The 11,984-nt window shown below is 47.5% G+C and overlaps 1 protein-coding gene across 1 annotated transcript in view; it reads right to left on the reverse strand.

Moving 5' to 3' along the window:
- Positions 1-11,984, reverse strand: part of Ano9 (anoctamin 9) — a 30,468-nt gene that overhangs the window by 17,508 nt on the left and 976 nt on the right. The gene's annotated exons all lie outside the window — the stretch shown is intronic.

Below are 11,984 nucleotides of genomic sequence, written 5' to 3' on the forward strand. Positions count from 1 at the left end.
CACAGTACACATACTGACTGCATCCCAGCCATATACAAAAGACGTGTGGACCTCACTCCCCACCCCATTTGTGGCCCACCTTGCCCTAAGGTCATGTTTACCTCCCTTACTAGTGCTCTGAGGCCTACCACACCCTTCAGTTTCATTAGCCATAGGGGGATGCACCTGCTGCACCACAGTGTACAACATAGAGGCCACCTCTGCTGCCCAGGACTCTGTTTTCCCAAACCCACTGCCTTCTGGGCACCAACTCTGCTTCCTCTGCCTCCTAGGAACTCCCGAGGCCTCTGTCTCTCTTCCCATCTTTCCTTGAGTGGTCTGTAACCATCTGTCTTCCATTGGTCCATCCTTTTGTGTACCTGCCCATCTGTTCATCCCTAGACGCTAAACAGGCAATTCATTCAGTGTACTTGGTGCTAAGTCCTGGAGGGTGGTGCATGGTGTGGGTGCACATAGGGACTGAAGTCATATCTTCCCAGTAGGAGAGATAGTCCCAGTCTTACCTCAGAAGGTAAGAGATTAGCAAGAGGAGAAAAGGATTTGGAGCAGCATTTCTGGGAGAGGGAGATGTATGTGGATTAGTTCTGAGAGGCAGGTTGCCCCTGGAATTTACACTCAGTTCTCAACCCTTCAGAGACTCAGTCCTTACCATCTCAGAGGAGTCAATAGCTATTGCTCTCAAGAACTCAGTCCTGGACCAGTGAGATAGCTCAGCAGGTAAAGACACCTGCCAGCAAAGCCTCGTGTTGATCCCTAGGACCACATGGTCAAAGGAGAGAACCGACTCCAAAGAGTTGTCCTCTGACCAGCCACATGCATGTCCTAAATGGACTCAGTCCTCAGCACCCCTGGGAACTTAGTAGTCACTACTCCCGGTGACAGTCCTCAGCACTTCAACTTTGAAGGAGTATAAAGGGCAAGGACAGGGCCACCAGGTGAGGCTAACAGTTCACAGAAGCCAGGTCAAGGAAGATTTCCTGGACTTCACCAAAAACAATGAAGGGCCATGGCAGAAATTTAAACCATGAAGGACAGATCCAACCAGGAGCTGGGACCACCAAGTCCTCCGTGGGCCTAAAGGCTCGTGCTCTCTCTCTATCACCAGTTTGGAAAAGAGGCAGCAAGGGGGTGTTGGGGCCAGGCTGGGTTCTGGAAAGCCCAGTGAGAGTACTGAGTAACAGCAGAGGGAGCAGCCACCCACACAGCCCACATCGGGAGGCCTGGTGCCTGAGTGGGAAGTTGGTTTCACTCTCCACCTCGCCCTTCGCTCCTCGCTGGGGATGCCAGTGCTGGCCTCTGCCACAGGTGAGCTTTTTGGTTGACAAGAGGAGAAATAATGCTTTCTAAAAAGTTACCCTACACACACACATATGCACACACACATACACACACACACACACACACACACACACACACACACATACACGCGCGTGCGCGCGCACACATGCACATGCACATTTCACCTTCTGCTTCAATTCAGCATTAGAGCTAGCCTCCTCCTGGAGCAGGATCCAGAGAGCGTGGCACATAGCTGCCCAGGCCAATCTATGTAGTGCCCATAGTCCCTCCCCCTCAATGCAAGTTGCAGGTCTGGGGATTCCACCACAGCATCTCTGTCCTCACCTTGCACAGACAACTCTGGCAGAAAACCCTAAGTCACACACTCATAGGAGCCCAGTTCTGGGGTCTCCAGAATTCCAAGATAGGGCTACAAGGCAACTTCATACCCTGTGATCCAAGTCTAGCCACATTCTCCCTGGATGGCAGGTCCTGATCCAAGTCTAGCCACATTCTCCCTGGATGGCAGGTTGTTGGGAACTGCCTGCCACCAAACCTTCCAGGGAAGGGTGGCAGTGGCGGGGGTTGAAGGCATGTACCTTTTGAACCCAGGCTCACCTGCATGCTGGTGGCTGGTCCCGAGTCAATGTGGGGCTCTGGATGCTGGTGCGGGCAGGTATGAGAGTGGCTGCCAGGCTGCCGGCTGTTACCTGACTTCCGTGTGTGATTTGCCCCGCCCTCTACTCTGATAGCTTGCCCAAGTGTGCTGAGGCGGAGCCAGGAGAAGCCCGCCAAGAAAATCCCTTCCAGTGTCCAGCAACTCCAATACCTTCCTTTTAGGGGTGAGGGTGGGGCAAGAGGGCAGAAGAGCACTGGAGCTCTGTCCTGGGTTCCCTATTATCCTCCCTGCAGGGTGCATTGACTATGAGGTGGGGTCCATGGCACCCCCCCTTCCAGAGAAAACAGTGACATAGATGACCTTATCAGACAGGTGCTCAGTAGCACCTGTCCCCAAGACATCTGCAGAGTTCATTTCTGACCCTCCAAATGTACTGTTGACACCATAGATAGAGGAGAAAGAGGCCAGGGGATGGCAAGACGGATCCCCAAAGGAACTGTCTTCTCACACCTGAGCTTCTGAAGCCTTGAAGTCTTGGGTGACCCTGAGATCACGAGCCCCGCTATGCAGCCTGCACTGGGGCAGCTGTTGGAGAAGGCTATGGGGCATCCAACACGTGGGAGCAGCCTGAGGATGCTGAAGCTGGCAGGGGTGGATGGCCTCCATCAGAGAACACAGGACACTGATTATAAATGCCATTACACACATGACAGGGGCCACATCTGAAAACCAATGTGAAGCTGGGGATACAGGGACAAAGCTGATAGTCAGGACAGGAATCTCTCTGACAGGGTGGCTGTCAGCCTGGAAGCACCCAGTGTCACCTGATCAACATGTATCACTCTCCTACAGTTCAGGCACTGAGTTGGTGTATACTTGCTCTGGTTTCTTGGAAGAGTGGCATGCCCTTACTTCTGCTTAGGGGCAGTAGCAGGCTCCAGGGCTGAATGGTGATTGGTCAAAGAGAAAACAGAAAACAGAGGAAGGAAAGTGAGAGAGAGAGAGAGAGAGAGAGAGAGAGAGAGAGAGAGAACTGTGTAATTGTGTCTTAGTCACTGCTGTGAAGAGACACCATGACCAAGGCAACTCTTAGAAAAGGAAGCATTTTAGAGGCACTGGCTTATAGTCTCAAAGGTTTAGTCCATTGTCGTCATGGCAGGGAGCATGGCACTGGTACAGTAGCTGAGAACTATGTCTTGATCCCAAGGCAGAAAGAGAGAGAGAACCCCCAGAGACACACTTCCTTCAACAAGGCCGTACCTAATCCTGCTAATCCTATCAAAGAGCCAAATCCCTGGTGGCTAAGCATTCAGATATATGAGCCTTTCCTTGTAAAACCACCACACTGTGTAAGCAATGAAGTCAACCCAGGACATACTGGTATATGGGCAACAAATGGAAATGGTAGTGGCTTAAACACATTTCTGGATGTTCTTTCCTAAAAAGGAAGTCTGGAGGTGGACAGTGAGGACTAACATGTTCAATCCATAATCATCAAGGGCCCATATTTTCTTTACTGTGCTTTGCCACCTTAAACACTTGGTCTTTATTCCCTTTGTTAGATTTTTTTCTTTTCTTTTCCCCAAGACAGGGTTTCTCTGTGTAGCTTTGCACCTTTCCTGGATCTCGCTCTGTAGTCCAGCTGGCCTCCAACTCACAGAGATCTGCCTGGCTCTGCCTCCGGAGTTGCTGGGATTAAAGGTGTGTGGCGCCACCACTGCCCGGCTTTGTTAGATTATTTTAAAAGGCCACTGTTAGGAGACAGAAGGCAGAAAGAACAGAGGGTAGCTCACCACCACCACACCCCCGATCCCCACCCCGCACGTCTGGTTACATAACCATACAAAGGCAAAGACGCTTGGAGAATGTGGCCTCTTCTTCTTCTAAGGAAGAAAGTAGGACCCTTCGTTACCTAACAGCTTCAATCCATGGACATCCAGTCTCAAACACCCAGTAAGATAGTCAGCAAGGGCCGAATCCAAACTAAGACCCACACTACAGCTGTTTGTCTTTCTGCCAGCTCCCACTTCAACCTGCCCAGGACACTGGCTCCCCACTCCCATCCTCTCTGTTTCTTTCCTCTTTCGTTGTTTTGAGATGAGGTCTCACTAAAATTTATTCCATAGCCCACACTGGACTGGAACTTGCAGTATCCCTCCTGCACTAGCTTCCTGAACTCTGGGCTTTCCAATATGTACCACCAACATAAGTTTTGTTTTTGTTTGTTTGGGGTCTCTTTTTGTTTTGTTTTGTTTTGGTTTGGTTTTTTGGTTTTTTGAGACAGGGTTTCTCCGCATAGTTTTGGTGACTGTCCTGGAACTCAGTCTGTAGACCAGACTGACCTTGAACTCACACTGATCTACCTGCCTCTGCCTCCCGAGTGCTGGGATTAAAGGCGTGTGCCACTGCCACCTGGCTGAGAAGCATAAGTTTTAGTGGGTGAAATAAACTATGTTTACTCAGATTTTTCCTGTTATTGAACATCTAGATGGCTTACAGTCCTGGATACACAGGCATCTCTCTCTGTCTTCATTATTTTGAATTCTCCCCTCTCAGAACAGTCATAGGAAGCAAGGTTAATGGGCATCACCAGAAACAGTTCTAAGGCTGTTATCAGTCTTGGGGATCGATGTCTAGAAAGATTGACTCAACTTCTCTCCAGATGGGGTGCTAAGAAAGGCTCTGGCCGTACTCACTCCCCTGAATGTGTGCCCTTCTATGAGACAGGTAAGGCTAGAGTAAGATCTGTCTCTAAGAAATACACAAAATTATGCTTTAGGGCTGGAGTTTAAGTCAACAGGAGAGTGTGTGCATAGCAAACTAGAGGTCAGGGCTTCATCCCACACACTATACAAAAAAAAAAAAGAATACAGTCCATGAGAATAAGGAAAAATGCTTAGAACGCAAAACAAAGAAATTAAAACATGAAATTTCAACTAAGCTGAAAACTATGAAACTATGAAAATGCTGGAAAAGCAGGTTCACAAGCCGATACTTGTGTCTGTGATTGTCACTCATGTTTCTTTCTTTTACATTTTCTATTTGATGTTTACTGTTAAATTACTTTATTAGCATATCATGATCTAGTATTACAAACCTTATTTTCCCAGACTTGCTGTATTCTTTGGCCTCTGTTCTGGGTGCAGCTGAGGTGGAAGTGATAGCGTCATGGATGAGGCCCTGCTGTGGTATGGCCCGGCCTCCTTGGCTGTTGGCTGTGCTGCCCTGCCTTTCTAGGTAGAGAACTTTGGCCCAGGCCACATGGGGCTCTGGCTCTTCCCTGTGGACCATGGACCTTTCCACTCCTTCCTTATTTCTCCAGCTACACATCTTGGCTCCTTCCAAGGGCCAAAGTGCATTGAGAGGCATCTGTTGCTAACCAGGACCCAGTGGCCTCACTGTGGGTCAGGATGACAAGGACAACTAGAGCTCCAGGGAGCAGTGACAGGAGTGAGCACTGTCTTCCTTACCCCTTGACCTAGGACCTCCAGCGCTTCAGGCATGTGTCTCTCAGTCCTGATGGCTTGGATGTGGATAGATATACTCTGACGTTTTGACCAACATGCCTCTAAGTGAGTAGAAGTGGATGCTTCCAAGAACCTGCTTCCCATCTTCTCTCCAGGTGGGTTCCCAACCTTGTTCCATGTAAGGGGAGCCCGAACCATCCCTCCTATCAGGTTGTTTGCCTATCAGGTCTCTCTTTCTGAAGCTGGCCTAGTATTTTCCACACATAGGGTGGGGCCTCCCTACAGGGACTACTTGGTTTCTCTGCTTTGCTCCTTTAAAAAAAAAACTCTCGGGTGGCAGGTGTGCTGGGAATGAGTTTTCTGTAACCCATTCAGCTTTGTAGATTTACCACACCAGTAGAAACAAGCCATTGTTCCTTCGCACAGGCTTTCTCTTCTTTCATTGTAAGGGTATTTTTAGATAACATTTCCGTCAGTGTTCCACTATTTCCCACCATCAATGTGATTCCCTGGGCCTAAGGAAGCCTTGGCCTCTGATGCCAGGCCAGGTCACGCCCATGTGAGCTTTGGCGCCCTCCTTCCCAGGGTAAGGCCGGAACTGGCCATTTCCTTTAAGCCCCTGCCTGGCTCCAGAACCTTGAGTCTCTGATATTGGGCTTCACAGCTGAGAAAAGGCCACTCTGAGAAAAGTCCCACTCCCTAGGGGCTAGGGTGAGGGCTTTCCGCAGCCTGCAGACAAGATGGAGTGAGACACTGGTGTGAACCTACAAACGGAGGGAGCGCCTGCAGAATCCTAGGGTTCAGGTAGAGGCTTCGTGAGCCTGTATTTCCGCGGTTCAGCATCTCTGTTTCTTTTCTTCTCTTTGTTTTAATTAAGAAATTTTCTATTCACTTTACATACCAACCACAGATCCCCGCATCTGTTTCTAAACAAGGCGCAAAGATAAAACTCAACAGTTGTGAAGACTAAAATCACTTGTAAAACATTGGAAACTTGGGAGAATTCCCCACAACACGTCGCCAGACCGGGGCAGTGATTACTAACATTTGTACAGAGCAGCGTGGTCCGACTAAAAGGTGGGCACGCCCTCCCAGACCACGCCCTTTCCGGGGCTTGCTCTACCTACCGTCCACGAGCTGCCGGCCCGGCCCCTGAGCAATTCAGCTCCGCCCCCCGGAGCAGTCCTCTCCAGGCCGGACCTTTAAGTCTTGGCTCCGCCCTCGAACCGCCCGCCCACCCGCCGCTCAGAACCTGGCTACGCCATTCACCCCGCCCTGTCAGCCCCGCCCACAGGCCGTCATGTCAGTCCACCCGAAACCCCGCCTCTTGACCCTGGACCGGCCCCAAACTGCCCTTCCAGAGGTCTGAGGTCCGCCCCAGACGACGCCTCCGATCCCGCCAGCCTTTGGCTCCGCCCCTCGCCGAACAGTCCCGGATTGATGCTGCCTTTGCTCTTTGAAAAGGCTGCGCCACTCCAACCATGCTTGGGAAGGAGGAGCCTGGTCTTTGCTCAGGAGAAACACCCACAGTAGGAAAGCTTTCTCTCTCTCTCTCTCCACCAAGGGAGCTCCGAAGGGAGGTACAAAAAGAGGGCGCTGAAGGTTGCCTCGGAGGGAGCCGCCCTTGGGCACTGCTACAGGGTAAGCCGGAGCCTGCCGCCAGGCGCTGGACTCGACCTCGCGTGGTATGACATCACTTCCTCGCCAAGTATATGTTGGTACATGCCCATTGTCATAGTCCCAGACAATGCAGTCGTGGTGCCGCCGACCCCATCACGCTTTCAGTAAGGCCCATTACAGGATGGAAACAGGCCCAGCCCTGTCTTTGTAGCCCCATATTGTCCACTCGCACACCCAAGGATAACACAAGGCTGACACAATGTGTGGGGCCATACCCGACCAGAGCAATGGGCGGGCGACGGCGTGCCCAGAGGCAAGCACTAAGCTTGCCAGAACCCTCATACATCTGTGCATAGGGCAAGGTTCTGTATTCCTGTGTTGAGTATTTTAACAAACTGTGGAAGTTGTAAACATTGAGGCAGGCTACAAAGACCAGGGAAAAAGTAAGGAGACGTGGGAAGGGAAAGGAGCCCCTCCCCAGCTGAAAGTCAAGAATTCCAGCACAACAGATTTGCTGTGAAGACTGGCAACATAGACAACATACATCTTTTATACAGAAGTACTTTCAAATAATAATGTTACAACAGCAATGAACGACGCTTAAGCCCTGAGTGTATATAACCTTAGAATATGGACTCACTTCTTTCTCACATTGGAACCTGAAAACTTGTGAGAGTTTCACAAACAGAAGTTTACAGTAAAAGCTCCAAGCAACTGGGCGTGGTAGTGCACACCTTTGATCCCAGCACTCAGGCAGAGGCAGGCAGATCTCTGTGAGTTCAAGGCCTGCCTGGTCGACAAAGTGGGTTCAGGACAGCCAGGGCTGTTACACAGAGAAACTCTGTCTCGAAAACCCAAACAAACAAAAACCTCCATGCAATCTTTGTGACTTAACGTTTTACCTTATCAACTGCAATCCTCTCCAGTGTACATCAGGAACTGCTTTATGACCACATTTAAATTCTTTAGCAACCCTTTGAGATGTAACTTTCAGATGATACCAACATTTTATATGGCTAATGTAATGATACTTATGAGGGATCTCCACTTTCCCACTTGGGTGTGTCTTATTCTATTCCCTATAAGTCTGTTACCCACCCCCACCGTGTATAAATCTGTGTTAAACTCTTCTTTTTTTTAAAGATTTATTTATTTATGATGTAGACAGAAGAGGGCACCAGATCTCATTGCAGAGGGTTGTGAGCCACCATGTGGTTGCTGGGAATTGAACTCAGGACCTCTGGAAGAGCAGTCAGTGCTCTTAACCTCTGAGCCATCTCTCCAGCCCAAACTCTCTTCTTAATTAACTCCAACTTTACTTCATACTGACTCATCCTGAAGTGTCCTAGGGTGTATAGTCAAGAAGTCCAGTTTTGAAGGCCGAAGCATGGGGCTGTGTCTTCAGCCCACACTCCAACTACTCCTGACAGCATCCAAATGGAATCTCTTTGTCAAAACCCTAATCAAATGAAGCTAAGTATGGCGATAAGTGCCTGTAATCTCAACACTTGGGAGTCTGTGCCATTAGGATTGCTGTAGGTCTCGAGCCAGCCTGGACTACACGGTGAGTTGCGGGGCAGTTGAGGGTACCTAGGGAGACCATGTCATAATAAAAACCTACCTAGGGCCAGGGAGATGGCTCAGAAGGTAAACATGCTGGCTGCACTAACACACACACACACACACACACACACACACACACACACACGATCTTAACATCACAAATAAATGACATCAAATTTCACACAGTTGCTTTTACTTAAAATTCAAATGCTTTGTGCATTTTTTGAAGTTGCCAATTGACACTTTTTCCGCCAGGGATTGCTACTGCATTTTCTAAATACACTGATGGGGGCCACGGTTAAGCAGGCCACTGCAAAGCAGGCCAGTCTGTTAAGATGGGTTTGTGAGAGGATAGTGATTGACAAAGAATACATTCCCCCGGTTTTACCCAATAGTCAAAAAGGATGTTAGGTTGAATACAGAGGTAGGGAATGAGTGGCTATTAAAGATACTAAAGGCAGCTCAAGGATATTTGGATTGGGACCTGAAACATTGTAATTCTCCTCAATCATGAAGTTTTACAGGTGTAGCCTTTTTTTTTTTTTTTTTTAAATGCTGAGTTTTACAGAACCATGTGTTGGGTCCTCTTGTTCTTACAATAAAATAGTTCATCCTAGAAACATGTCTCTGAGTTTCCTTTTTCACATGTAACTTTCTTTCTTTTCTTTTTTTGGAGACAAAGTCTCACTTTGTAGCCTGGCCTCTGGCTGTCCTTCCTGCTTCTGCCTCCTGAGTGCAAAGACTAAAGGTAAATCACCGTGCCTAGCTGTAACTTTATTTTCTTGAAACCTAAACATTGTCAGTTTGAGAAGAAATTCACTGAATCCACAGTGCTCTTGCCTTTAAATTCTAAAGTAGGTAGTACATTCACAAGATTGCTTAAATTTCTTTTTCCAATTTATAATCCTAATTTTCCCCAAGTAAGTGTAATTTGTTGTTGTTGTTGTTGTTGTTGTAGTAAAAAAAAAAAAAAAGATTATATGATGGTTTATGGGCTTTGTTTTAATTCTTTTTTTAATTCTTAATTAAAATAATATTTAAAAATCTGGGAGAAACATGAACCTCTGAGAATGAAATCAAATGCCTGCAGTTGTGGTGACCTTTGTTTACAGCTCAAAAATAAAAGGATAAAGGGACTATGGTTCTGCCTCTCTTTGAGATAACTGGTGATTGATTGATTGATTGATTGGAGACAGGGTTTCTCTGTGTAACAGTCTTAGCTGTCCTAGAACTCACTTTGTAGGCCAGGCTGGCCTTGAACTCACAAACTATGAACTCTCAGAGATCTACCTGCCTCTGCCTCCCAAGTGCTGGGATTAAAGGCTTGCATCACCACCACTGCCCAGCTTATGATTTTTTGTTCGTTTGTTTGATTGCTTGCTTATTTGTTCTTGTTTTGTTGTTGTTATTGTTGTTGTTGTTTTTTCCAGACAGGGTTTCTCTATAGCCTTGACTGTCTTGGAACTCACTCTGTAGACCAGGCTGGCCTCGAACTCACAGAAATCCACCTGCCTCTGCCTCCAGAGTGCTGAGATTAAAGGCATGCACCACCAAAGCCGGACTTGGTTTTTTGTTTTTTTGTTTTTGTTTTTGAACTGAGGACTGAACCCAGGGCTTGGGCAAGCACTCTACCACTGAGCTAAATCCCCAACCCCCCCACTTGGTTTTTAAGATGGGGGGTCTCCTGTAGCCCAGGCTGACCTCAATCTGGCAATGTAGCCAAGAGTTCTATGTTCTTTTCTCTGCCAGTTAAAGAATTAAAAGGCATAAGCAGCAGAAGAGGAAATCTGAGATACAACAGGCAGAATCAGTGGGTAAAGACAGGCTTTTATTAGGGTGAGGAAGCACACTGGGCACTTAGGAAGACCCTTTGCAAAACTCAGGCACTCGGGAATGGCAAACCCAGTCTTTCTTCAAAGGCTGGGTAGTTGTTTGAGATAAGATCCCACTATATAGCCAAGGGTGGTCTGGAACTCACATGGTCCCAGAACCCACATGGTGACTCACAACTGTCTGCAACTCCAATTCCAAAGGATCTGACACTTTCACACCAATGCACATAAGATAAACTTAAATAAATTATTTAAAAAAAAAAAAAAAACAAAGACAAACAAAAAAGATGGCCAACTTTGAGGCATCCAAACTCACAGAGATCTTCCTGCCTCTGGGTCCTGGGATTAAAGGTTTGGACCACTGTGGCCATACCAGTAACCTAGGCAGAAGGCTTTAAGGATCTTGAAGGGGTCTTGTAGCTGGAGTTTTCTCCAGTCCTGCCCAGCCCCATGGACCCCACAACCACTTATAAAATAATCACTCAGAAGCTCATATTAATTAAACTGCTTGGCCATTAGCTCAGGCCTACCACTGTCTAGCTCTTACACTTAAACTCAGCCCATTTCTATTAATCTATATTTTGCCACGTGGCTTGTGGCTTACCAGTACCTTACATCTTGCTACTCATCAAGGCGGCTGGCAGCATCTCCTCACTCAGCCTTCTTCCACTCAGCATTCTCCTCTCCCCTTGTCCTGCCTACACTATCCTTCCTGCCTGGCTACTGGCCAATCAGCGTGTTATTTATCAATCAATCATAGCAACATATATTCACAGCATACAGGACTTCGCACAGCAGGGTCTCCCTCCCTAATTCATGCTTTGTCAGTTTGAACAAAAGCAGGGAGGCTAATAGGCCCACAACAGGATCACAACTTTTAGGCAAACATGTCCTTATCTGACCTTGAATTTGTCAGGCTGGTCTGTAGACTGGGGCTCCTACAGCCAGAGAATAAGCCCACCATGACCTTTCTTTTAAGCTGCCAGAATTTTGTCTCAATTCAGGAGGGTGAAGAAGATACCAGAAGTTGGCTATCTTTTTTGTTTGTCTTTGTTTTTTTTTTTTTTAATAATTTATTTAAGTTTATCTTATGTGCATTGGTGTGAAAGTGTCAGATCCCTTGGAATTGGAGTTGCAGACAGTTGTGAGTCACCATGTGGGTTCTGGGAATTGAACTCAGGTCCTCTGGATGAGCAGCCAGTGCTCTTAACCTCTGAGCCATCTCTCCAACCCCTTATCTTTGTTTTTTTTTTTTTTTTGTTTCTTTACTTTTTTGGGGTTTTGTTTATTTGTTTTTGAGACAGAGTTTCTCTTTGTAGCCTTGGCTTACCTGGAACTCACTCTGTAGATCAGGTTGGCCTTGAACTCAAGGAGATAAACCTACCTCTGCCTCTGGATTATTGGGATTAAAGGCATGTGCCACCATTCCCCTGCTGAAATTTGCCACCTTAATATCTATTTGTAGGTTCTCTTCCTATATGTCTACCTATCAGGGACTGTAATTCCTAGTCCCACAGAAGGATGACCATGAACTTCCTGATCTACCCACCTCCACCTCAAAGTGCTTGGATTTCAGGCCTGTGGCACCACATGCCAACACAACTG

The sequence above is a fragment of the Onychomys torridus genome, chromosome 1, assembly GCF_903995425.1.
Source record: "Onychomys torridus chromosome 1, mOncTor1.1, whole genome shotgun sequence".
NCBI lineage: Eukaryota > Metazoa > Chordata > Mammalia > Rodentia > Cricetidae > Onychomys > Onychomys torridus.